Source organism: Ranitomeya imitator, chromosome 1 (assembly GCF_032444005.1).
Source record: "Ranitomeya imitator isolate aRanImi1 chromosome 1, aRanImi1.pri, whole genome shotgun sequence".
In the NCBI taxonomy this organism is placed as follows: Eukaryota; Metazoa; Chordata; class Amphibia; order Anura; family Dendrobatidae; genus Ranitomeya; species Ranitomeya imitator.
Genome location: NC_091282.1, coordinates 446386870 through 446412805, shown reverse-complemented (window position 1 = coordinate 446412805; position 25936 = coordinate 446386870). Strand labels below are relative to the sequence as shown.

At 44.8% G+C, this 25936-nt stretch overlaps 1 protein-coding gene across 2 annotated transcripts in view; it reads left to right on the top strand.

Annotated features, from left to right (window-relative positions):
* The window catches only part of SPATA6L (spermatogenesis associated 6 like), a 107046-nt gene extending 82395 nt beyond the window's left edge, over positions 1-24651 (top strand). Inside the window, exon 14 of one of the 2 annotated variants that reach the window (XM_069745489.1) lies at positions 24456-24651. The gene's annotated coding sequence lies outside the window, so the exon portion shown is untranslated. The remainder of the gene's footprint in view (positions 1-24455) is intronic. The other variant, XM_069745488.1, reaches the window with a different exon arrangement.
* The last annotated feature ends 1285 nt before the right edge of the window (positions 24652-25936 follow it).

Genomic DNA, 25936 nt, shown 5'->3' with positions numbered 1-25936 from the left:
ATATTCTAGGCTCTTCAAAGTAGCCACCTTTTGCTTTGATGACTGCTCTGCACACTCTTGGCATTCTCTTGATTTTTGGTTAGCCTTTCAATAAAATATTGTATTTGCCCAGAGGTGCGCAAATTAATTTTCCCGAGGGGCCACATGTGAGACCGTGACTGTGGTGGAGGGCCGAACCAATAGGTCGAAATTAATTCTACTCAATGTTAATATATTATAATTATTATATTATTGATAATTATATTAATATTAAATTGTATCACTTAATATTGAGCAGAATTAAGTATGCTAACATCCCCCTATATATCATTTGAACCCGAGTACAGCCCCTTCTGTATATCGTATGCGCCCCCCACAGCCCCTATATACTGTAAGAACCCCCACGCAAACTCTCCCATATGCGGCATGAGTCCCACACCGCCTCCTTCATATGCGGCATGAGCTCCACACAGCCTCCCCCATATGCGGCATGAGCCCCACACAGCCTCACCCATATGCGGCATGAGCCGCAAACAGCCTCCCTATAAAAAACGGGCAGCCTCCTTATATACAGCATGAGACCCACACAGCCTCTCCATATCCAGCATTAGCCCCACCCAGCCTCCCCATATCCAGAATGAGCCCCACCCAGCCTCCCCATATACAGCATGAGCCCCACCCAGCCTCCTTATATACAGCATGAGCCCCACACAGCCTCCTTGTATCCAGCATGAGCCCCACCCAGCCTTCTCATATACAGCATGAGCCCGACACAGCCTCCTTATATACAGCATGAGCCCCACACAGCTGCTTGTATCCGGCATGAGCCCCACACAGCCTCCTTGTATCCAGCATGAGCCCCACACAGCCTCCTTGTATCCAGCATGATCCCCACACAGCCTCCCCATATTCAGCATTAGCCCCACACAGCCTCCCCATATCTAGCATGAGCCCCACACAGCCTCCCCCATATACTGCATGAGCCCCATACAGCCTACCTCCATATGCGGCATGAGCTCCACACAGCCTCCCCCATATGTGGCATGAGCCCCACCCAGCCTCCCAATATCCAGCATGAGCCCCACCCAGCCTCCCCATATCCAGCATGAGCCCCACCCAGTCTCCCCATATCCAGCATGAGCCCCACCCAGCCTCCCCATATCCAGCATGAGCCCCACACTGCCTCCTTATATACAGCATGAGCCCCACACAGCCTCCCCATATCCAGCATGATCCCCACACAGCCTCCCTATATCCAGCATGAGCCCCACACAGCCTCCCTATGTCCAGCATGAGCCCCACACAGCCTCCCTATATCCAGCATGAGGCCCACACAGCCTCCCCATATACTGCATGAGCCCCACACAGCCTTCCCACATACTGCATGAGCCCCACACAGACTCCCTATATACAGCATGAGCCACACCCAGCCTCCCCATATACTACATGAGTCCCACACGGCCTCCCCATATACAGCATGAGGCCCCCATAGCCTCCCCATGTGCTGCATGTCACTCCCATAACTTCCCCATGTGGAGCATGTCACCCCCATAGCCTCCCCATGTGCAGCATGTCACCCCCATAGCCTCCCCATGTGCTGCATGTCACACCCCCATAGGCTCCCCATGTGGAGCATGTCACCCCATAGCCTCCCCATGTGCAGCATGTCACACTCATAGCCTCCCCATGTGCTGCATGTCAAACCCCCATAGGCTCCCCATGTGCAGCATGTCAAACACTTACAGCCTGCCCATGTGCTGCATGTCACCCCCATAGCCTCCCCATGTGCAGCATGTCAGCCCCATAGCCTCCCCATGTGCTGAGAGTCACCCCCATAGCCTCACCATGTGCTGAAAGTCACCCCCATAGGTTCCCCATGTCCACCCAAACATCCCATACACATGAGAAAAACAACACCACATACTCACCTTGGTCCCGTTCCCCGGCACGCTGCTTCTCTCCGTACCTTCGGTGCGCTGACTCTCCACAGTACACAGCTGACGCAATGAAATGACATCTGTCATGATCCCAATGGCAGGGGATCACAAAAGGACAAGCACAAAAAACAAAACAAGCTCTAGGGTGATGGAAACTGAGCTGACCGCGATCCTGAACCTCAACACACAACTAGCTGTAGCCGGGGAACGTGCCTACGATGATTCTAGACGTCTCGCACCAGCCGAAGAACTAACTTTCCCTATTAGAAGAAACACAGACCTCTCTTGCCTCCAGAGAAACACCCCACAGAAATAGCAGCCCCCCACATGTAATGACGGTGAAATGAGAGGAAAGCACATACGTAGTTATGAAAACAGATTCAGCAAAATGAGGCCCGCTAAAGCTAGATAGCAGAAGATACAAAAGTGAACTGCGCGGTCAGCGAAAAACCCTACAAAAAACCATCCTGAAATTACTTGAACTCATGTTCCAACTCATGGAACATGAGGAGTAATATCAGCCCACTAGAGCAACCAGCAAAAAGGAATCACATATCTGCAAGCTGGACTAAGACAAAAATTAAGCAAAACGTGGAACAGGAAAATCAAAAACTTAGCTTGTCCTGAAGAATACAGAAGCGGGAAGCAGAGGTAACAAGACACACTGATTACATTGATAGCCGGCGAGGAAATGACAAGAAAGCCAGGTTAAATAGGAAACTCCCATATCCTGATAGAACAGGTGGACACCAGAGACCGCAGAGAACACAAGTCACCCAGTACTATCTGTAACCACCAGAGGGAGCCCAAAAACAGAATCCACAACAGTACCCCCCCCTTGAGGAGGGGTCACCGAACCCTCACGAGAACCACCAGGGCGACCAGGATGAGCCCTATGAAATGCACGGACCAAATCAGCAGCATGAACATCAGAGGCAACCACCCAAGAATTATCCTCCTGACCATAACCCTTCCACTTGACCAAATATTGGAGTTTCCGTCTGGAAACACGAGAATCCAAGATCTTCTCCACAACATACTCCAATTCTCCCTCCACCAGCACCGGAGCAGGAGGCTCAAGCGAAGGAAAAACAGGTATCTCATACTTCCGCAACAACGACCGATGGAACACATTTTGAATAGCAAACGATGCCGGGAGATCCAAACGAAACGACACAGGGTTAAGAATTTCCAAGATCCTATAGGGACCGATGGACCGATGAACCGAGGCTTGAACTTAGGAGAAGAGACCTTCATAGGAACAAAACGAGAAGACAACCACACCAAGTCCCCAACACGAAGTCGAGGACCCACGCGGCGACGGCGATTAGCAAACTGCTGAGCCCTCTCCTGGGACAACTTCAAATTGTCCACCACATGACTCCAAATCTGATGCAACCTATCCACCACCATGTCCACTCCAGGACAATCAGAAGGCTCCACCTGACCAGAGGAAAAACGAGGATGAAACCCCGAATTACAAAAGAAAGGAGAAACCAAGGTAGCAGAACTAGCCCGATTATTAAGGGCAAATTCGGCAAGCGGCAAAAAGGTAACCCAGTCATCTTGATCAGCAGAAACAAAACACCTTAAATAAGTTTCCAAGGTCTGATTAGTTCGTTCCGTCTGGCCATTCGTCTGAGGATGGAATGCAGACGAAAAGGACAAATCAATGCCCGTCTTAGCACAGAACGTCCGCCAAAATCTAGACACAAACTGGGATCCCCTGTCAGAAACGATGTTCTCCGGAATCCCATGCAAACGAACCACGTTCTGAAAAAACAGAGGGACCAACTCAGAGGAGGAAGGCAACTTAGGCAAGGGTACCATATGAACTATCTTAGAAAAGCGGTCACACACAACCCAGATGACGGACATTTTTTGAGAGACAGGGAGATCCGAAATAAAGTCCATGGAAATGTGCGTCCAAGGCCTCTTCGGAATAGGCAAAGGTGACAACAATCCACTGGCCCGAGAACAGCAAGGCTTAGCCCGAGCGCAAACTTCACAAGACTGCACAAAAGAACACACATCCCTCGACAAGGAAGGCCACCAAAAAGACCTGGCCACCAAGTCTCTAGTACGAAATATTCCAGGATGACCTGCCAACGCAGAAGAATGGACCTCGGAGATGACTCTACTGGTCCAATTATCCGGAACAAACAGTCTTTCAGGCGGACAACGATCAGGTTTATCCGCCTGAAACTCCTGCAAAGCACGTCGCAAGTCTGGGGAGACAGCCGACAATACCACCCCATCCCTAAGGATACCAGTGGGCTCAGAATTTCCAGGGGAGTCAGGCACAAAACTCCTAGAAAGAGCATCCGCCTTCACATTCTTTGAACCTGGCAGGTATGAAACCACAAAATCGAAACGGGAGAAAAACAGTGACCAACGAGCCTGTCTAGGATTCAGACGCTTGGCAGACTCAAGGTAAATCAGATTTTTGTGATCAGTCAAGACCACCACACGATGTCTAGCACCCTCAAGCCAATGACGCCACTCCTCAAATGCCCACTTCATGGCCAAAAGCTCCCGATTACCAACATCATAATTCCGCTCAGTGGGCGAAAACTTTCTAGAAGAGAACGGACATGGCTTCATCACTGAGCAATCGGAGCTTCTCTGTGACAAAACCGCCCCCGCTCCAATCTCGGAAGCATCAACCTCAACCTGAAAAGGAAGCGAAACATCTGGCTGACGCAACACAGGAGCAGAAGAAAACCGGCGCTTAAGTTCCTGAAAGGCCTCCACAGCCGCAGGAGACCAATCAGCAACATCAGCACCCTTCTTCGTCAAATCCGTCAAAGGCTTAACAACACTAGAAAAATTAGTTATGAAACGACAATAAAAATTAGCAAAGCCCAAGAACTTCTGTAGACTCTTAAGAGATGTAGGCTGCGTCCAGTCACAAATAGCCTGAACCTTGACGGGATCCATCTCAATAGTAGAAGGGGAAAAAATATACCCCAAAAAAGAAATCTTCTGGACTCCAAAGAGACACTTTGAACCTTTTACAAACAAAGAATTGGCCCGCAGGACCTGAAACACCTTCCTGACCTGCTGAACATGGGACTCCCAGTCATCCGAAAAAACCAAAACATCATCCAAATACACAATCATAAATTTATCCAGATATTCACGGAAAATATCGTGCATAAAGGACTGGAAGACAGAAGGAGCATTAGAAAGTCCAAAAGGCATCACCAAATACTCAAAATGGCCCTCAGGCGTATTAAATGCGGTTTTCCACTCATCACCCTGCTTTATCCGCACAAGATTATACGCACCCCGAAGATCAATCTTAGTGAACCATTTAGCCCCCTTAATGCGAGCGAACAAATCAGTCAACAATGGCAAAGGATACTGATATTTAACTGTAATCTTATTCAAAAGACGGTAATCTATACAAGGCCTCAAGGAACCATCTTTTTTGGCCACAAAAAAAAAACCTGCTCCCAAAGGGGACGAAGATGGACGGATATGTCCCTTTTCCAAGGACTCCTTAACATAATCCCGCATAGCAGTATGCTCTGGCACTGACAGATTGAACAAACGACCTTTAGGAAATTTACTGCCAGGAATCAAATCTATAGCACAATCGCAATCCCTGTGAGGAGGAAGCGAATTGAGCTTAGGCTCCTCAAAAACATCCCGATAATCAGACAAAAATACCGGAACCTCAGAAGGAGTAGATGAAGCGATAGAAATCGGAGGTGCATCATCATGAACCCCCTGACATCCCCAGCTTAACACAGACATCGTTTTCCAGTCCAAGACTGGGTTATGAGTTTGTAACCATGGCAGACCAAGCACTAAGACATCATGTAAATTATACAGTACCAGGAAGCGAATCACCTCCTGATGAACGGGAGTCATACGCATGGTCACTTGTGTCCAGTACTGAGGTTTATTCATAGCCAAAGGTGTAGAGTCAATTCCTTTCAAAGGAATAGGGACTTCCAGAGGCTCCAGACTAAACCCACAGCGGTTGGCAAATGACCAATCCATAAGACTCAGGGCAGCGCCTGAATCCACATAGGCATCGACGGAAATGGCTGATAATGAACAAATCAGAGTCACAGACAGAATGAACTTAGACTGTAAAGTACTAATGGCAACAGACTTATCAACCTTTTTTGTGCGTTTAGAGCATGCTGATATAACATGAGCTGAATCACCACAATAAAAACACAACCCATTTTTCCGCCTATAGTTTTGCCGTTCACTTCTGGACTGAATTCTATCACATTGCATTGTCTCAGGTGCCTGTTCAGAAGACACCGCCAAATGGTGCACAGGTTTGCGCTCCCGTAAACGCCGATCAATCTGAATAGCCATAGTCATAGACTCATTCAGACCTGTAGGCGCAGGGAACCCCACCATGACATCTTTAATGGCCTCAGAAAGGCCATCTCTGAATCTTGCAGCCAGGGCGCACTCATTCCACTGAGTAAGCACCGACCATTTCCAAAATTTCTGACAATATATTTCTGCTTCATCTTGCCCCTGAGAGAGAGCCAATAAAGCTTTTTCAGCCTGAATCTCTAGGTTAGGTTCCTCATAGAGCAAACCCAATGCCAGAAAAAACGCATCCACATTGAGCAACGCAGGATCCCCTGGTGCCAATGCAAATGCCCAATTCTGAGGGTCACCCCGCAGGAAAGATATAACAATCTTGACTTGCTGAGCAGGGTCTCCAGAAGAGCGAGATTTCAAAGAAAGAAACAACTTGCAATTGTTCCTAAAATTCAGAAAACTAGATCTATCTCCAGAAAAAAACTCTGGGATAGGAATTCTAGGTTCAGACATAGGAGCATGTACAACAAAATCTTGTATATTTTGAACCTTAGCAGCAAGATTATTCAGGCTGGAAGCCAAACTCTGGATGTCCATGATAAACAGCTGAGGTCAGAGCCATTCAAGGATTAAGAGGAGGTAAGACGCAGCCAGGCTGCAATTAAGGCTATGCAGCAAACTCTGAGGGGAAAAAAAAAAAAAAAAAAAACTTCCTCAGACTACTTTTCCTCCTACTTCAGCCAATATGATTACCACTTTTTGGCCGGCTATACTGTCATGATCCCAATGGCAGGGGATCACAAAAGGACAAGCACAAAAAACAAAACAAGCTCTAGGGTGATGGAAACTGAGCTGACCGCGATCCTGAACCTCAACACACAACTAGCTGTAGCCGGGGAACGTGCCTACGATGATTCTAGACGTCTCGCACCAGCCGAAGAACTAACTTTCCCTATTAGAAGAAACACAGACCTCTCTTGCCTCCAGAGAAACACCCCACAGAAATAGCAGCCCCCCACATGTAATGACGGTGAAATGAGAGGAAAGCACATACGTAGTTATGAAAACAGATTCAGCAAAATGAGGCCCGCTAAAGCTAGATAGCAGAGGATACAAAAGTGAACTGCGCGGTCAGCGAAAAACCCTACAAAAAACCATCCTGAAATTACTTGAACTCATGTTCCAACTCATGGAACATGAGGAGTAATATCAGCCCACTAGAGCAACCAGCAAAAAGGAATCACATATCTGCAAGCTGGACTAAGACAAAAATTAAGCAAAACGTGGAACAGGAAAATCAAAAACTTAGCTTGTCCTGAAGAATACAGAAGCGGGAAGCAGAGGTAACAAGACACACTGATTACATTGATAGCCGGCGAGGAAATGACAAGAAAGCCAGGTTAAATAGGAAACTCCCATATCCTGATAGAACAGGTGGACACCAGAGACCGCAGAGAACACAAGTCACCCAGTACCATCTGTAACCACCAGAGGGAGCCCAAAAACAGAATCCACAACAGACATCATCACGTCAGCTGATTCACACGCTGAGTGGTGGAGGAAGTGGCCAGAGGCCCCTCCTCCACCATCGTAATCATTGCAGATGAAGACACTGAGTGAGCAGGCATGGTGTGGCCCGTGGACCTCTGGTTTCCAGCCCCACGGCTGTCTCGGTCCGCAGGTGGCAGGCCGGACTGAAACAGCCAGAGGGCCAGATGTGGCCTGTGGGTCGCACTTTGCCCAGGTCTGTATTTGGCAATTTATATGTGGATTTTTCATGTTAATCTTTTTTCCCTTAGTTCTAACAGCAGCCCAACAATGTGGGTAATTCTGCTCCTCAGCTATTACCTTCTGACCCTATAAGGCTACTTTCACACTAGCGTCGGGCTCGGACCATCGCAGTGCGTCGGGCCGAGGTTACCGACGCTAGCAGTGAATGTGCCGCACAACGGGGGCAGCGGATGCATTTTTCCAGCGCATCCGCTGCCCCATTGTGATGAGCGGGGAGGAGGGGGAAGAGTTCCGGCCGCGCATACGTGGTCGGAAATGGCGGACCGTCGGAAGCAAAAAACGTTACATGTAACGTTTTTGCTCCCGGCGGTCCGCCACAACACGGCGCAACCGTCGCACGACGGTTGCGACATGTGTCAATGCGTCGCAATGCGTCGCTAATGTTAGTCTATGGGGCAAAAACGCATCCTGCAGACAACTTTGCAGGATGCGTTTTTTCCCCTAAACGACGCATTGCGACGTATTGAAAAAAATGCTATTGTGAAAGTAGCCTAAAAGAGCACTTAGACTACTTTTTGTTATAAAGTAGAAATTAGGGTGTGGTACTTGAGCTGCTGTTAGGACTATGTGAAAACAAATTAATATAATAATATAATCCTCACTTCCCTTATTTCCTATCCAACAGCACAACATTGGAGACTTAGCAAGCAGAAACCCCATATGGAGGATTCTCTTTACTATATGAACTCCATATTGAACCCACAAGACAAAAAAGAAAGGTGAAAAAAACAGAAAATGATGAATCATGACTGAGGCACCGATTCATCATTTGCGTTTTTAAGAAGTCACTTTCCTTTTTTCTCTGGTTGTATTAGTTGCCATTTTTAGTGGCAAATTCTACAAAATGCTTCACACAATTGAGGATTTTGGCACAAAGTCAACAATTGTCTTATTTCTGTTTTGATTAACTGTTTTTGCGACTTTTTGGTGCCAAAATTCCCACATTTCGTAAAATGCCACGAAAATTGTGTCAGAACACTGGCATACTCAAAAATACACCGTAGGGGAGCTACATCTGAAAAAGCCAAACTCCGCTCACAAAAGCAGAAAACAAGAGAAAACAGGCAAGCACATATAAAATAGACTTAACCCCTTTATAACCTATGATGTATAGGTACGTCATACGTCACCTCCCCATCTTTTCAGGCACATGACAGCTGATTTGATCAGCTGTCATGTGCCTCTAACAACCGTGGGTGGAATCGTAATCCACCACGGCTGTTAATATGTTAAATGCCGCTGTCAATCTCTTGACAGTGGCATTTAACATGCCTCTGGCGGAAGCGTGCTACAAACCCCTCCCATGTGGCCCTGTCATCCATCCTCCCTTCACTACGGTGCAGTTATCCTGTCACCTTTGCAGAAAATCTCCTCCAAAGTATGATGTTTCCCTCACCATGCTTCATGGTTGGGATGGTGTTCTTGGGTTGGACTCATCCTTCTTTTTCCTCTAAACATGGCGAGTGGAGTTGATGCAACCACAATCAAACTTTTTGGTTGTATCTGACTACATGACCTTCTCTCATGCCTCTGGATCATCTAGATCAGTGTTCCCCAAGTCCGATCCTCAAGAGCCACCAACGGATCATGTTTTCAGAATTTCCTTAGTAGTGCAAGGTGATAATTGCATCACCTGCACAGGCAATAATTCCATCGCCTGTGCAATACTAAGGAAATCCTGAAAACATGACCTGTTGGTGGCTCTTGAGGACCGGACTTGGGGAACACTGAACCTAGATGGTCATTGTCAAACTTCAAATGGGCCTGGACATGTGCTGGCGTGGGCAGGGGATCTTGCATGCTCTACAGGTTTTTAATCTGTGAAGGCGTAGTGTGTTACTAACGGTAATGTTTAAGATAGTGGTCCCAGCTCTCTTCAGGTCCCGGCACGGGAGGGAAGTATAAGCTATATTATATTACCGAGGCCAAGCGAGGGATATGAGAAGAAGCTGTCCAAGTAGTGGATGTTTGCTGTGAGGATTTAGAAGTCTGCAGTCACATATAACCCCTTTCACAATGTACCAGCACAGGGGCGCGTCAGACTATAAGACGCACCATCATTGTATTAAAACATAAATGTGTTCCTATCTTTCCTATCTTCAAAGTAATGCAGTAACGGTGGCACTACTTGCAACAATCAGGCTCTTTTTGACTGAAGAGCCTTTTTCATTTCAGAATTGATTTCAAGACGTAGTCCTTCGACATATCTACATTTATATGTTAGAAGTAGTCTCAAAGAGGTGAATTTTCCTCATAGTCAACAACCAAAATCAGCAGATTTGATTGACTTTGATGATTTATGTATTCTTTTACAAGAAAGAGCTTCTTAGAATAACTCAATGAGTATTTATTACAGAAAATAGTACTTGGCACATATTAACAGATACACTGCTCAAAAAATAAATTGAACACTTAAACAACATAATTGCCACACTCTCACCAAGACTACTGTAGATGGCGTGAGCATGGGGGAGTGCCCCCACTGTGCCACAAACCAGACTACCTTGGAAGGGGCGTGACTCAGCAGCTACCTTGGTGTTCACTGGAGCCTCTGATGGTGAGGTCAGATTTGTGCAGCAGGTAGCTACCAGGCACCAATCCAAGGTGGTGTCTGGCTGTGGCTGTTGATCCCACTGGGAGATGGAACACTGGCAGGCAGGCACGGCTGAGACATTGGCTGGCAGGCGGGCATGGCTGAGACACTGGCAGATGGGCACAGCTGAGACACTGGCTGGCGGGCATGACTGAGACACTGGCTGGCGGGCACGGCTGAGACACTAGCAGGCGTGCATGACTGAGACTCTCGCAGGGGGGCACAGCTGAGACAGAATGGACAGTGACTGACTCAGAAGGCACAAGAATATGGGCAAGTGTGAGTGATATATGGGAACAGGTAGAGACCGGTACACACTGGAGGAGCAGTGACAGATTCGGGAAGAACAGGAACATGGACAGGTGTGAGTGGAATATGGGAACAGGTTGGGACCTGTTCAGACTGGATGAGCAGGGAGGGACTGATTCAGGGAGGACAGGAACACGGACAGGTATGAGTGATATATGGGAACAAGTAGGGACCTGTTCAGACAGTAAGGACAAAGAACCGCAAGGTGCGGAACGAGAGCAGGGCAGAACCGCAAGGAGCGGAGCAGGGCAGAACTGCAAGGAGCAGAGCAGGGCAGAACCACAAGGAGTGGAGCAAAGAGCCATGCAGAACCGCAGGGCAAAGCCACAGGATGAAGAGCAGAGACCACAAGGAAACACACAGCGAAATAGGAAAGGCTACTGACAGGGATACAAACAGATATAGGTTAGGACTGTGTTCAGACAAGGTCAGGTACAGGGACAGGATCAAGGATACAAGACTAGGACACAATACAGACAAGTATGGACACGGAAAGAGATACTGGACAATGACACAGGCCTGAGTGTGCAGTCCTCAGGGAGGCGGAACATAGGACACAAAGCGCATGGTAACAGGTTTGGAAATGCAGCCCCCAAAGAAGGTGGAAACAAGACAGGACCTGGCACCTCAGGAGCAAGACACTGACTGAGGGAAATAGGTTGCTCAGGCATTTCTCTAGGGGTGGCAATGCCTTAAGTACTTGAGGCCTCTTGGCAATTGGCTGGGGACACCTTAGGATGGTGCACACTGACACTACAAGGATCAGGAAGTGGTGGGGCCGCTGCCCTAAGCACACAACCAGGAAGAAAGCAAAAAGGCAGGAGGCATGAGGCACAGAGCATGGAACCGGCAGCAGACAGAACTCACAGCATGGCCCGGGATAATGAGTAAGTTGGTGTGTAAGGCAGGTGGGGGATGGGAGGCCATGCAGTGATGCCAGCAGGGTTGTTACAACAATGTAACTCCAAGTCAATCACACTTTTGTTAAATCAACCTGTCCAGTTATGAAGCAACACTGGTTGTGAATCAATTTCTCCTGCCGTTGTGCAAATGGAGCAGACAACAGGTAGAAATGATAGGCAAGTAACAAGACAACTCCTATATAGGAGTGGCTCTGCAAAGGGGGACCAAAGACCATTTCTCTGTTGTAAACCTTTTTGGCTGTTTTGGTACTTCTGCATTTTCTCTTTGCTCTTACCCCTAGAGGTACAGTGGAGTAGTATGAGGCAGTGTCTACAACACACAAATCAATGTGAGCTGTGGCAAGAAGAGTAGCTGTGTCTGTCAGCACAGAGTCCAGAGCACGGAGCAGATACCAGGAGACAGGCAGTACACCAGGAGATGTGTAGGGGGCCGTAGAAGGGCAACAACCCAGCAGCAGGACCGCTACCTCTTCCTTTGTGCAAGAAGGAATAGGAGGAGCAGTGCCAGAGCCCTGCAAAATTACCTCCAGCAGGCCAATAATATTCATGTGTCTGCGCAAACTGTCAGAAACAGACTCCATGAGAATAGTATGAGGATCAGACATCCTCAAGTGCCCCTTGTTTGCACTGAGCTCGCAATTTTTCATTGCACTTGTTGGCTGATTTCATCAGCTGCAGTGCCCCTAACGGTTGGAATCGTGATCCACCCACCGCTGTTAATATGTTAAATGGCACTGTCAATCTCTGACAGAGGCATTTGACATTCTCGTGCCGGTAGCGCATCACTAACATCACCTATCGACACCCATGTTAAATGACCGCAGATCGCCGATGTGTTGACATGACAACCCGGGGTCTGCAGGGCAAATTTCTAGATAGCTATGAGCGCCGCCCAGCAGTCGGTGCTCAAAGTAAGTGAGCAATTCTGCTACAAGCTGAAGTCCTACTCTGTAGCACAAGCGATCAGATAATCGCAGCCAAAAAGAACTACCATACTCCCACAGAGAAGACAAAATTTGATTCTCACATGAAGACTATTAAAGCAAGTGTAAAGTAAAAAAAAAAAAAATATATATATATATATATATATAGTAATATATAAAAATGTTAAAAGTTCAAATCGCCCCCCCCATTCGCCCCATTCAAAATAAAACAGTAACACAGGTCTACAAAAAAATATTTTTTTGTAACCATCGCAGGTGATGACTTAGTTTTTCTGTAGCACGCATAATTTCCATGGAGCAGCATCATTATTATACGGTATAAGAAATATACTGGCGACACTAAGAAAACAGTAATCTACATCAGAAAAAAATGCTTCACCTTACAAAACAGTTTTTATTGAACCAAAATAATTTCACATGCAAAATAGAAACCAAAATATGAGCAGAAATTAACCCTTTTCTGACATTAGACGTACTATCCCGTCGAGGTGGGGTGGGCCCGTATGACCACCGACGGGATAGTACGTCATACGCGATCGGCCGCACTCACGGGGGGAGCGCGCCCGATCGCGGCCGGGTGTCAGCTGCCTATCGCAGCTGACATCCGGCACTATGTGCCAGGAGTGGTCACGGACCGCCCCCGGTACATTAACCCTCGGCACACCGCGATCAAACATGATCACGATGTGCCAGCGGTATAGGGAAGCATCGTGCAGGGAGGGGGCTCCCTGCGGGCTTCCCTGAGCCCCCCGCAGCAGCGCGATGTGATTGCGTTGCTGTGAGGGTCTCCTTACCTCCCTCCCTGTAGCAGGCCCGGATCCAAGATGGCCGCGGCATCCGGGTCCTGCAGGGAGGGAGGTGGCTTACCAAATGCCTGCTTAGAGCAGGCGCTTGGTAAGCCTGCAGTGTTCTAACTCAGATCGCTGATCTGACAGAGTGCTGTGCAATCTGTCAGATCAACGATCTGTGATGTCCCCCCCTGGGACAAAGTAAAAAAGTTAAAAAAATTTTTTCCAAATGTGTAAAAAAAAATAAAAAACCTAAATAATGAAAAAAAAAATATTATTCCCATAAATACATTTCTTCATCTAAATAAAAAAAACAAAACAATAAAAGTACACATATTTAGTATCGCCGCATCCGTAAAGGCCCGACCTATAAAACTGGCCCACTAGTTAACCCCTTCAATAAACACCGTAAGAAAAAAAAAAACGAGGCAAAAAACAACGCTTTATTATCATACCGCCAAACAAAAAGTGGGATAACACGCGATCAAAAAGACAGATATAAATAACCATGGTACCGCTGAAAACGTCATCTTATTCCGCAAAAAAACGAGCCGCGATACAGCATCATCAGCAAAAAAATAAAAAAGTTACAGTCCTCAGAATAAAGCGATGCAAAAATAATTATTTTTTCTATAAAATAGTTTTTATCATATAAAACATAAAAAAAATGATGTAAATGAGGTCTCGCTGTAATCGTACTGACCCGAAGAATAAAACTGCTTTATGAATTTTACCAAACGCAGAACGGTATAAACGCCTCCCCCAAAAGAAATTCATGAATAGCTGGTTTTTGGTAATTCTGCCTCACAAAAATCGGAATAAAAAGCGATCAAAAAATGTCACGTGCCCGAAAATTAACATTAAAATCAATAAAAACGTCAACTCGTCCCGCAAAAAACAAGACCTCACATGACTCTGTGGACCAAAATATAAAAAAATTATAGCTCTCAAAATGTGGTAACGCAAAAAATATTTTTTGCAATATAAAGCTTCTTTCAGTGTGTGATGGCTGCCAATCATAAAAATCCGCTAAAAAACCCGCTATAAAAGTAAATCAAACCCCCCTTCATCAACCTCTTAGTTAGGGAAAAATTAAAAAAATTTATTTATTTCCATTTTCCCATTAGGGCTAGGGTTAGGGCTAGGGTTAGGGTTGGGTCTAGGGTTAAGGCTACAGTTAGGTTTGGGGCTAAAGTTACAGTTAGGGTTTAGATTACATTTACAGTTGGGAATAGGGTTGGGATTAGGGTTAGGTGTGTGTCTGGGTTAGAGGTGTGGTTAGGGTTACTGTTGGGATTAGGGTTAGGGGTGTGTTTGGATTAGGGTTTCAGTTATAATTGGGGGGTTTCCACTGTTTAGACACATCAGGGGCTCTCCAAACGCGACATGGCGTCCGATCTCAATTCCAGCCAATTCTGCGTTGAAAAAGTAAAACATGACTCCTTCCCTTCTGAGCTCTCCCGTGTGCCCAAACAGTGGTTTACCCCAACATATGGGGTATCAGCGTACTCAGGACAAATAGGACAACAACTTTTGGGGTCCAATTTCTCCTGTTACCCTTGGGAAAATACAAAACTGGGGCTAAAAAAATAATTTTTGTGGGAAAAAATTTTTGTTTTATTTTTACAGCTCTGCATTATAAACTTCTGTGAAGCCCATGGTGGGTCAAAGCGCTCAAAAAACACATCTAGATAAGTTCCTTAGGGGGTCTACTTTCCAAAATGGTGTCACTTGTGGGGGGTTTCAATGTTTAGGCACATCAATGGCTCTCCAAACACAACATGGCGTCCCATCTCAATTCCTGTCAATTTTGCATTGAAAAGTCAAACGGCGCTACTTCCTTTCCGAGCTCTCCCATGCCCTCAAACAGTGGTTTACCCCCACATATGTGGTATCAGCGTACTCAGGACAAATAGGACAACAACTTTTGGGGTCCAATTTCTCCTGTTACCCTTGGGAAAATACAAAACTGGGGCTAAACAATAATAATTGTTATGGGAAAAAAAAAGGATTTTTTATTTTCACGGCTCTGCGTTATAAACTGTAGAGAAACACTTGGGGGTTGAAAGTTCTCACAACACATCTAGATAAGTTCCTTGGGGGGTCTAGTTTCCAATATGGGGTCACTTGTGGGGGGTTTCTACTGTTTAGGTACATTAGGGGCTCTGCAAACGCAATGTGACGCCTGCACACCATTCCAGCTAAGTCTGCATTCCAAATGGCACTCCTTCCCTTCCGAGCCCTCCCATGCGTCCAAACGGTGGTTCCCCCCACATATGGGGTATCAGCGCACTCAGGACAAATTGGACAACAACTTTTGGGGTCCAATTTCTCCTGTTACCCTCGGGAAAATACAAAACTGGGGCTAAAAAATAATTTTTATGGGAAAAATTTTTTGTTTCATTTTTACGGCTCTGCATTATAAACTTCTGTGAAGCCCTTGGTGGGTCAAAGCGCACACCACACATCTAGATAAGTTCCTTAGGGGGTCTACTTTCCAAAATGGTGTCACTTGTGGGGGGTTTCTACTGTTTAGGTACATTAGGGGCTCTGCAAACGCAATGTGACACCTGCAGACCATTCCATCTAAGTCTGCATTCCAAATGGAGCTCCTTCCCTTCCGAGCCCTCCCATGCGCCCAAACAGTTGTTTCCCCCACATATGGTGTATCATCGCACTCAGGACAAATTGGACAACAAATTTTGGGGTCCAATTTCTCCTGTTACCCTTGGGAAAATACAAAACTGGGGGCTAAAAAAATAATTTTTGTGGGAAAAAATTTTTGTTTTATTTTTACAGCTCTGCATTATAAACTTCTGTGAAGCCCATGGTGGGTCAAAGCGCTCAAAACACATCTAGATAAGTTCCTTAGGGGGTCTACTTTCCAAAATGGTGTCACTTGTGGGGGTTTCAATGTTTAGGCACATCAGTGGCTCTCCAAACACAACATGGCGTCCCATCTCAATTCCTGTCAATTTTGCATTGAAAAGTCAAACGGCGCTACTTCCCTTCCGAGCTCTCCTATGCGCCCAAACAGTGGTTTACCCCCACATATGGGGTATCAGCGTACTCAGGACAAATTGTACAACAACTTTTGTGGTCTAATTTCTTCTCTTACCCTTGGCAAAATAAAAAATTGGGGGCGAAAAGATAATTTTTGTGAAAATATATTATTTTTTATTTTTACGGTTCTGCATTATAAACTTCTGTGAAGCAGTTGGTGGGTCAAAATGCTCACCACACCTCTAGATAAGTTCCTTAGGGGGTCTACTTTCCAAAATGGTGTCACTTGTGGGGGGTTTCAATGTTTAGACACATCAGGGGCTCTCCAAACGCAACATGGCGTTCCATCTCGATTCCAGTCAATTTTGCATTGAAAAGTCAAATGGCGCTCTTTCGCTTCCGAGCTCTGTCATGCGCCCAAACAGTGGTTTACCCCCACATATGGGGTATCGGTGTACTCAGGACACATTGTAAAACAACTTTTGGGGTCCATTTTCTCCTGTTGCCCTTGGTAAAATAAAATAAATTGGAGCTGAAGTAAATTTTTTGTGAAAAAAAGTTAAATGTTCATTTTTATTTAAACATTCCAAAAATTCCTGTGAAGCACCAGAAGGGTTAATAAACTTCTTGAATATGGTTTTGAGCTCCTTGAGGGGTGCAGTTTTTAAAATGGTGTCACACTTGGGTATTTTCTATCATATAGACCCCTCAAAATGACTTCAAAGGAGATGTGGTCCCTAAAACAAATGGTGGTGTAAAAATGAGAAATTGCTTGTCAACTTTTAACCCTTATAACTCCCTAACAAAAAAAAATTTTGGTTCCAAAATTGTGCTGATGTAAAGTAGACATATGGGAAATGTTACTTATTAAGTATTTTGTGTGACATATCTCTGTGATTTAATTGCATAAAAATTCTAAGTTGGAAAATTGCGAAATTTTCAAAATTTTCACCAAATTTCTGTTTTTTTCACAAATAAACGCAGGTACTATCAAATAATTTTTACCACTATCATGAAGTACAATATGTCACGAGAAAACAATGTCAGAATCACTGGGATCCGTTGAAGCGTTCCAGAGTTATAACCTCATAAAGGGACAGTGGTCAGAATTGTAAAAATTGGCCCGGTCATTAACGTGCAAACCACCCTTGGTCGTAAAGGGGTTAAAAGTGCTTGACATTAGACTGTCGTTGATACGAGTTTTCAGGGTTGTCCCTATATAACATCCAACAGTAATTGCCCATCATTGAGTCATTCCAAAAACCCTGGAAGCCGTGTTCCATTACTTTAATGTCCTGGTGAAACCGCTCGCCTTGTTCATTGCTTACATCCCCAAGATTTTAAAAAATCTAAATGTGAATGCAAAAAGTGCATTTTCAGAGTCATGCAACATCCAAGACACTGGTATGCATTTAGCAGTTCCTCAACACCTTCAACATATTCTGGAGATTTTTTTTTTCCTAGGAAGTTTTCACAGATCCACTTGAAACTTTTCCAAGATCTCAATTCCTTATCATTTAGAATTCCTTCAAACACATCTCTCATAAGCTCTCTGTTCTGAGGACTAAGAAATATCTTATCCTTCAGTTTTGCTGGTGAAATGCTGGAGAATTTCTGTGAAATGTACTGGAACCCTTGTGAATTTGTCTTTGCCATGGCTTTCACAAAGCTGTTAATCAATCCCAACTTTATATTTAGTGGAGAAAGAAAGTTTTTTGTTGGAGCAACTAAAGGATTATGCTGAACATTGTCTCTACTTGGAGCATAGATGTTTCTCTGTCACCAATCAAGACACACATAATGCTCTACTGTATTTCTACTGTCCCATAAATACAAGAATTAACAATATTTTGTGAAACCTCCTTGCATTCCCATTAGCAGACAAATCACTTTCAAATCTCCACAGATATTCCATTGATGATGCTTATATTGTATAGCATCCAAAACAGCTGGCAGATTTTCATAACTTTCCTTTAGATGACATGAGTGAGAAATAGGGATTGGTGGTTTCATATTTCCATTGTGAAGCAACACTGCTTTCAAACTTCTCTGGGATGAGTCAATAAACAATCCACAATCTGCAACAAAATACTCTTGATTCAGTTCTTCAAAGAGGTAATTCACATTGTTACAGTACACCATTAGTCAACTATGAAAAATTGTGTTAAAGTGTTACTTCTGTTTCGGTAATAACACACTTTGACATCATCATGAAGAAGATTCTCATCTCCGATGAGATCATTCAATTCTTGTTGAGAAATGCGTTCTGGTTGCTCGGCTGCTCCATCAGGTACATACTCATCTTGACTTGAGGTCTCTATGTTTTCGCCAGTAGCTTCAGCTCCATAGTATTCATATTCTACTTCATTTTCATCCAGTTAAGACAATGGTGGTACAGGAACTAGCAAGGTACCATCATGTGGAACTGGTCTAATCGCAGATTCAATTTCAGGGTAATTAATCTTATGTTTGCTCTTTGTAGAAAAACCCTTCAGTTTGACAAACCAAAAGTAGCAGTCATCACTATGATCTTTGGGTTCTCTCCAAATCATGGGAACAGCAAATAGAATAGCCACTTTCCTCATATTCAACCATTCACTGTAACAACTCTGCTGGCATCAAGGCATGGCCTCTTATCTCTCACACTATCTTACCCACTGCTCCAGGTCATATTGTGGTTTTTGTTTCTTGCCAGCTTTATATTCTGTGCCTCTGCTCTCTGCATGCTTCCTGGCTGTGTGCATAGGAGGCGGCGCCTGAACTCTCTGGCTCTTATAGGAATCAGGTGCATCTGTCTAATCTGTTTCTGACCAATTACCAAGAGGCCTCCAGTATTTAGTGCAGCTCCACCCAGTGGACTGGGCCTGTGCAATGTGTTAGCTCAGTTTGTGTTTAGCTTCTGAGTTTGCCAGGCCTTGCTCTGTGTTACTCCCTCTCTGGAGGCTTTTCTCAGTGTTCTTGCCTTGATCTTGTTGTCCACCCTCCAGGAGGCAGAATATCCTGGTCCCTGTGTCTTTGTTCATTGTTCCTTGTCTTGTTCCATTACCTTGTCTGAACTTAGTCTTATCTCGGTCTCCTTGTCTGTGGCTTCCTTCCCTGCTGTGTCTTTCCTTGTGTTCTCAGTCTGCTTATGCTCCGCATTCTTGCGGCTCCGCCTGCTCTGTACCTTTATGGCTGTACCTCTGCTCCGCACTCCTGCGGTTCTGCTCCGTTCTACTCTGCTTAGCTTCTGCTGCAGTAATCTCTTGCTGCAGCTCCTCTCCGTATTCCTTGCGGTTCTGCTCTGCTTTGCTGCTGCAGAAACCTCTTGCTGCAGCTCCTCTCCGCATTCCTTGTGGTCCCGCTCTGCTTACCGTCTGCTGCTACAGTAATCTCTTGCTGCAGCTCCTCTCCGCATTCCTTGCAGTTCTGCTCTGCTTTGCTGCTGCAGAAACCTCTTGCTGCAGCTCCTCTCCGCATTCCTTGTGGTTCTGCTCTGCTTAGCTTCTGCTGCTGCAGTAATCTCTTGCTGCAGCTCCTCTCCGCATTCCTTGCGGTTCTGCTCTGCTTTGCTGCTGCAGAAACCTCTTGCTGCAGCTCCTCTTGCTGCAGCTCCTCTCCGCATTCCTTGTGGTTCCGCTCTGCTTAGCTTCTGTTGCTGCTCCATCTCCTGCTCTTCCATTCCTATCCTCTTCCTATGTGAACAGGTCTCAACATGTTCCTTCACACTCCATTCCTTCCTACTTGTTTCCATACCTGCATCTCCTGTGTGAACAGGTCCCAACCTGTTACTTCATACTTCATTCCTTTCTCCTTGTCTCCTTACCTGCACCTCCTGTGTGAACAGGTCCCTACCTGTTCCTTCATACACCACACCAACCAGCCCTGTGTCTCTGCCGTTCCTGCCAGCCCTGTGTCTCTGCCGTGCCTGCCAGCCCTGTGTCTCTGCCGTGCCTGCCAGCCCTGTGTCTCTCCCGTGCCTGCCAGCCCTGTGTCTCTGCCGTGCCTGCCAGCCCTGTGTCTCTGCTGTACCTGCCAGCCCTGTGTCTCCGTCGTTCCTGCCAGTCCTGTGTCTCTGCCAGCTCTGTGTCTCAGCCGTGCCAGCCTACTCGTCTGAATCTCATCCATGCTCATCTGCTAGTCCTGCCTGATGCCCTCACCAATCCTGGTGTTCCTGATTCCCAAGTCGGATCAGCAGCCACAGCCAGACACCACCCTGGAGCAGCACCTGGCAGCTGCCTGCTGCACAAGCCTGTCCTCACCATCAGAGGCTCCAGTGAAGACCAAGGCAGCTGTGGGGCCACAACCCCCCGAACTCACGCCCACCAGTCAGGGCATGAGCGTGACAGTAGCGAAGACCATTTGAACAACTTGAGCACTTGAGCCTATGACTCTGTGGTCAGCTTTTGTCTTGATCACCAAGTGGACACTTAAAGTACATCTGGTACATCTTTTTAATATCATGAGTGATTGAATGTACTTGGCCTCTTGGTGTAAAAGAACCACACACAAATGATTGATACACTGTCGGGGCATTTTTCTCCTTTAAATCAGATCAAACAGTAGAGTAAGTTCAGTTCTATGGTGTTAACAAACTCAAAAAATGCGATGAGCCGACCAACTACTGTATATGTAGATGTTTCCCCAGAGATGACAGAGGCAGCTTGTATTTTGAACTGATTTTAGTGGAGGTAATCTGGTAGATAACTATATACAGTTGTGAAGTAAACGGGTCAGCCTATTCCTTACAGATGACAATTTACAGACAGACAGTTTCTCAGTGTGATATTGGCTGCTTTCAGTTTCTCTTTTTTTGTGAGACCCTCACTCAGTCACACCTCAGTGGCTGAGCTGTTTTCTTCCCTCTGAGGTGACTTGCCCTCCCAGAAATGCATTGAAAATCCTCTCACAATGGCGGCTGTCCGCTGCCGTCCCTTCTATCTCCCTTTGGCAGGGCTCAGATCCCTGTAGAGGCCTGTCTCCTGTCAGTGTCTCACATACCAGTCTTTGCTGCAATCAACATCATTTTCTGACTGATACAAATCTTACTGCCTCATAACAGTTAGCTCCTCCCCATAATATGTGACTTTCCGAGAAGCAATCATTGGTTGACTGCACTGTCAATACTCCTTCCCATAAAACTCACTAAACCCTTTACTGATGTTATCCCTGTAAGAAAATTCACAATTAAGTAAGACAAGCAAAGAAATGGGAATAACATAGGAAAAACCACATACATTGAAAATGCAGAAATAACGTAATAACAAAAATACTTCTATCTCAGAAACTTTATGTGATAGAGCAAAACTAAGCATTTTTTTTGGAATCAGCACATCAAACTCCATAAAACAGACATATTACCTTTGCTGATGTTGTTTTTTTATCTATTACACATTTGGTATTGTCCTGTTCAGAATCGCCTGATCTATCACTATATAAAAATAATTAATCCGATCGGTAAATGATGTAAATGATGTGTTGAGAAAAAAAAATCAAAAAGATAGAATTACGTTTCTTTGGTCGCCACAACATTGCACTAGTATCTACACCAAAATGGTATAAAAATGTCAGCTCGGCATGTAAAAAATATGCCCTCACCCAGCCTCAGATCACAAATAAGGCCAGAGTCACACATGAGAGAAACACGTCCGTGTCTTGCATGTGAAAAGCAAGCTCTGGCACCGGCACTCCAGAGCGGAGCGTGCGGCCGCATAGCAACACATGGAGCTGCACGCTCCACTCCCAAGTGCCGGCACCAGTGCTTGGTTTTCACATGCGAGACACGGACGTGTTTCTCGCATGTGTGACTCCGGCCTAATGTAGACGCTACGAGACACGGAAAATGTTGATTTTTTAAATTTTTTTTACAAACTTGTAATGACCTGGAGAATCATAATGACAGGTCAATTTGAGCATTTAGTGAACGTGGTGAAAAAACAAAAACAAAAAAAACAGTTGTGGAATTGCACTTTTTTTGCAATTTCAATGTACTTTGATTTTTTTTCCCCTTTTTCAGTACACTATATGGCAAAAAGAATGGTGCAGTTCAAAAGTACAACTTGTTCCACAAAAAACAAGCCCTCACATGGCCATATTGGTGGAAAAATAAAAAAAGTTACGGCTCTAGGAAGAAGGGGAGCAAAAAACTCGAAAACGCAAAAACCCAAGGTGGTGAAGGGGTTAATATTCGCTTTCATATTCTGTGTTTCTTTTTTTGTGAGTATCTTGCAAATGCTTTTGTACTCTATTTTTTGGTGAATTCTTTGATAACTGTAGGTGATATAGGGCTGCAACCCAGTGTAAAACCTTTCAATGTGCCTGAGTCACCTAAGTGGCAAATTTAGTTTAGATTGGTCCTGTCATTTGCCAATAAATGTATTTATGCTTTTGTGTTACTTTGTTGGCAAATATGTTGATAACAATAAGTCCTAGAGAGTTGAAACCCTAAAACAACCCAAATCCCTGATTCACCTATGTGGTGAATTTGGGTCAGATTGGTCTAGTCGTTTGGCTGTAAGTTACCATAATATTTGCACATATCTTGAGAATGGTTGGTCCTAGAGAGCTGAAAGTTAGCTAGTTTCACCCGAACTGCTGAAAACATGTTTGAATAATGCATTGATTAGAAATTTATACTAAACACTATAAAAAGTAACTAGAGCTGCACACAATTAAAAAATAAAATACTAATCTCTTCCCTGATGCAAGAAGCATTCGGAGTATTGACAACGCCAGCTGCTAGATGAGTGCTAAAGGTGCTCAAGTGCAGGGAGAGAAACTTGCATAAGGGTAACGTTAACAACATCTTTATATACTTCTCAGATCAATCTAAGAAATACGACATGGTAAATTGAAACAAAAACCTAAAAAAAAGGCTAAGCAAACCATGGAAGACAAAAAAAAACCATGGTAGGAGGGCCTTTTATAGGGTCAGGAGGCAGTAGCTCGTTATGGTTTAATTTATTTAATTAAAGATTCCATCTGTCTTACTGAATCATAGGAGCGGAATTACCTCGTACCTGTGCTGCTGGTTAGGGCATAAGGGACTCTTCTACCTAGTTGATATATCTGGGCAATTTTTTTGTTTAGTGCTGTCACTTGCCTGGGACATTAAATTGTTTAGTGGTATTATACTTCAGAATTACCTTCACATAATTTACACATAGTTTCTTTGTTAAAAAAAGAAAGCTCTCGACAAAAAAAACCAAAACAATAGAAAAAAGTCCAGTAGAAAAAGAAACTAGTAATTAATTGTCCTGTGCAGTACCTAGAAAAAAACGCCGAACGGATTTGCTATTTTTTTCTTCTTTTCTTCCCAAAACGCAATCCAAGTTAAATATAAGTTAAAGTCCCACAAAGTAATAAAGTAATATATGGTGAAGAACAAAAACAACAAAAAAAGCTATATCTTTCTTATCACTTTCAACCTCACAAAAATAAAAAGATATTCCAAAATTTCACATCCATGTTTAGAATTGAGAGTCCTCAGTGGTTGATACCTTTTAATGGCTAACTGAAAAGATGGTAACAAATTGCAAGCTTTCGAGACTACACAGGTCTCTTCATCAGGCCAAGAGACTGGCTAACACGGTACCAAGATATATTTCTTTCCTACATCCATGTTTGTAACGGATGCCAAATGAATGGTATCTGATCCGTGTGCTGTCCATTCACTTTACGGACATAAAAATGTGCAAGTTTGGTCAGAATATGGATGTCATGGCTCTTTGGAATACGAGTCTTTAAATCTCAAATTAGGGGTTTGCTGCATTTTGTGTCCTGTTGAATCCTTTTCTGAAGGTGAATTTGATGAAAGGAGCAGCTTTTAACAGGGTGAGAAAACGTGGTGTTAATAGCCCCAAATAATGTTAAGGTTACTAATACTTTTTTCATTTTTTTCTTTTGCTCAGGACTGAAATGATTACCGAAGACAGAAATCTGTAACTGCATAACATGACTATATGCAAAAGTAAAAAAAACTGTGTTCATTAATTAATAGAAATATTTATTGTCTGCATGATGTCACATTTGTATCTTTTTTATTAATTGACATATGTTTTATATATCGCAATCAATGCTGAATTATAATAAAAAATATTCAAACCATTTTTGGCCCTGTTACCCCTAATGTACTGTTTAGGTACATTAGGGGCTCTGCAAACGCAATGTGACGCCTGCACACCATTCCATCTAAGTCTGCATTCCAAATGGCACTCCTTCCCTTCCGAGCCCTCCCATGCGTCCAAACGGTGGTCCCCCCCCACATATGGGGTATCAGCGCACTCAGGACAAATTGGACAACAACTTTTGGGGTCCAATTTCTCCTGTTACCCTCGGGAAAATACAAAACTGGGGGCTAAAAAATAATTTATGTGGGAAAATTTTTTTTTTATTTTTACGGCTCTGCATTATAAACCTCTGTGAAGCCCTTGGTGGGTCAAAGCGCTCACCACACATCTAGATAAGTTCCTTAGGGGGTCTATTTTCCAAAATGGTGTCACTTGTGGGGGGTTTCAATGTTTAGGCACATCAGTGGCTCTCCAAATGCAACATGGCGTCCCATCTCAATTCCTGTCATTTTGCATTGAAAAGTCAAACGGCGCTCCTTCCCTTCCGAGCTCTCCCCATCTCTTCCCTTCCGAGCTCTTCCGAGCTCTCCCAGGGTAACAGGAGAAATTGGACACCAAAAGTTGTGGTCCAATTTGTCCTGAGTGCGCTGATACCCCATATGTGGGGGGGAACCACCATTTGGGCGCATGGGAGGGCTCGGAAGGGAAGGAGACTTAGATGGAATGGTCTGCAAGCGTCACATTGCGTTTGCAGAGCCCCTAATGTACCTAAACAGTAGAAACCCCCCACAAGTGACCCAATATTGGAAACTAGACCCCACAAGGAACTTATCTAGATGTGTTGTGAAAACTTTGAGCCCCCAAGTGTTTCACTACAGTTTATACTGCAGAGCCGTGAAAATAAAAAATCTTTTTTTTCCCACAAAAATTATTTTTTAGCCCCCAATTTTGTATTTTCCCAAGGGTAACAGGAGAAATTGGACCCCAAACGTTGTTGTCCTATCTGTCCTGAGTACGCTGATACCCCATATGTTGGGGTAAGCCCCTGTTTGGGCACAGAGGAGAGTTCGGAAGGGAAGGAGCACTGTTTTACTTTTTCAGCGCAGAATTGGCTGGAATTGAGATCGGACGCTATGTCGGGTTTGGAGAGCCCCTGATGTGACTAAACAGTAGAAACCCCCCAATTATAACTGAAACCCTAATCCAAACACACCCCTAACCCTAATCCCAACAGTAACCCTAACCACACCTCTAACCCTGACACACCCCTAACCCTAATCCCAACCCTATTCCCAACTGTAAATGTAATCTAAACCCTAACC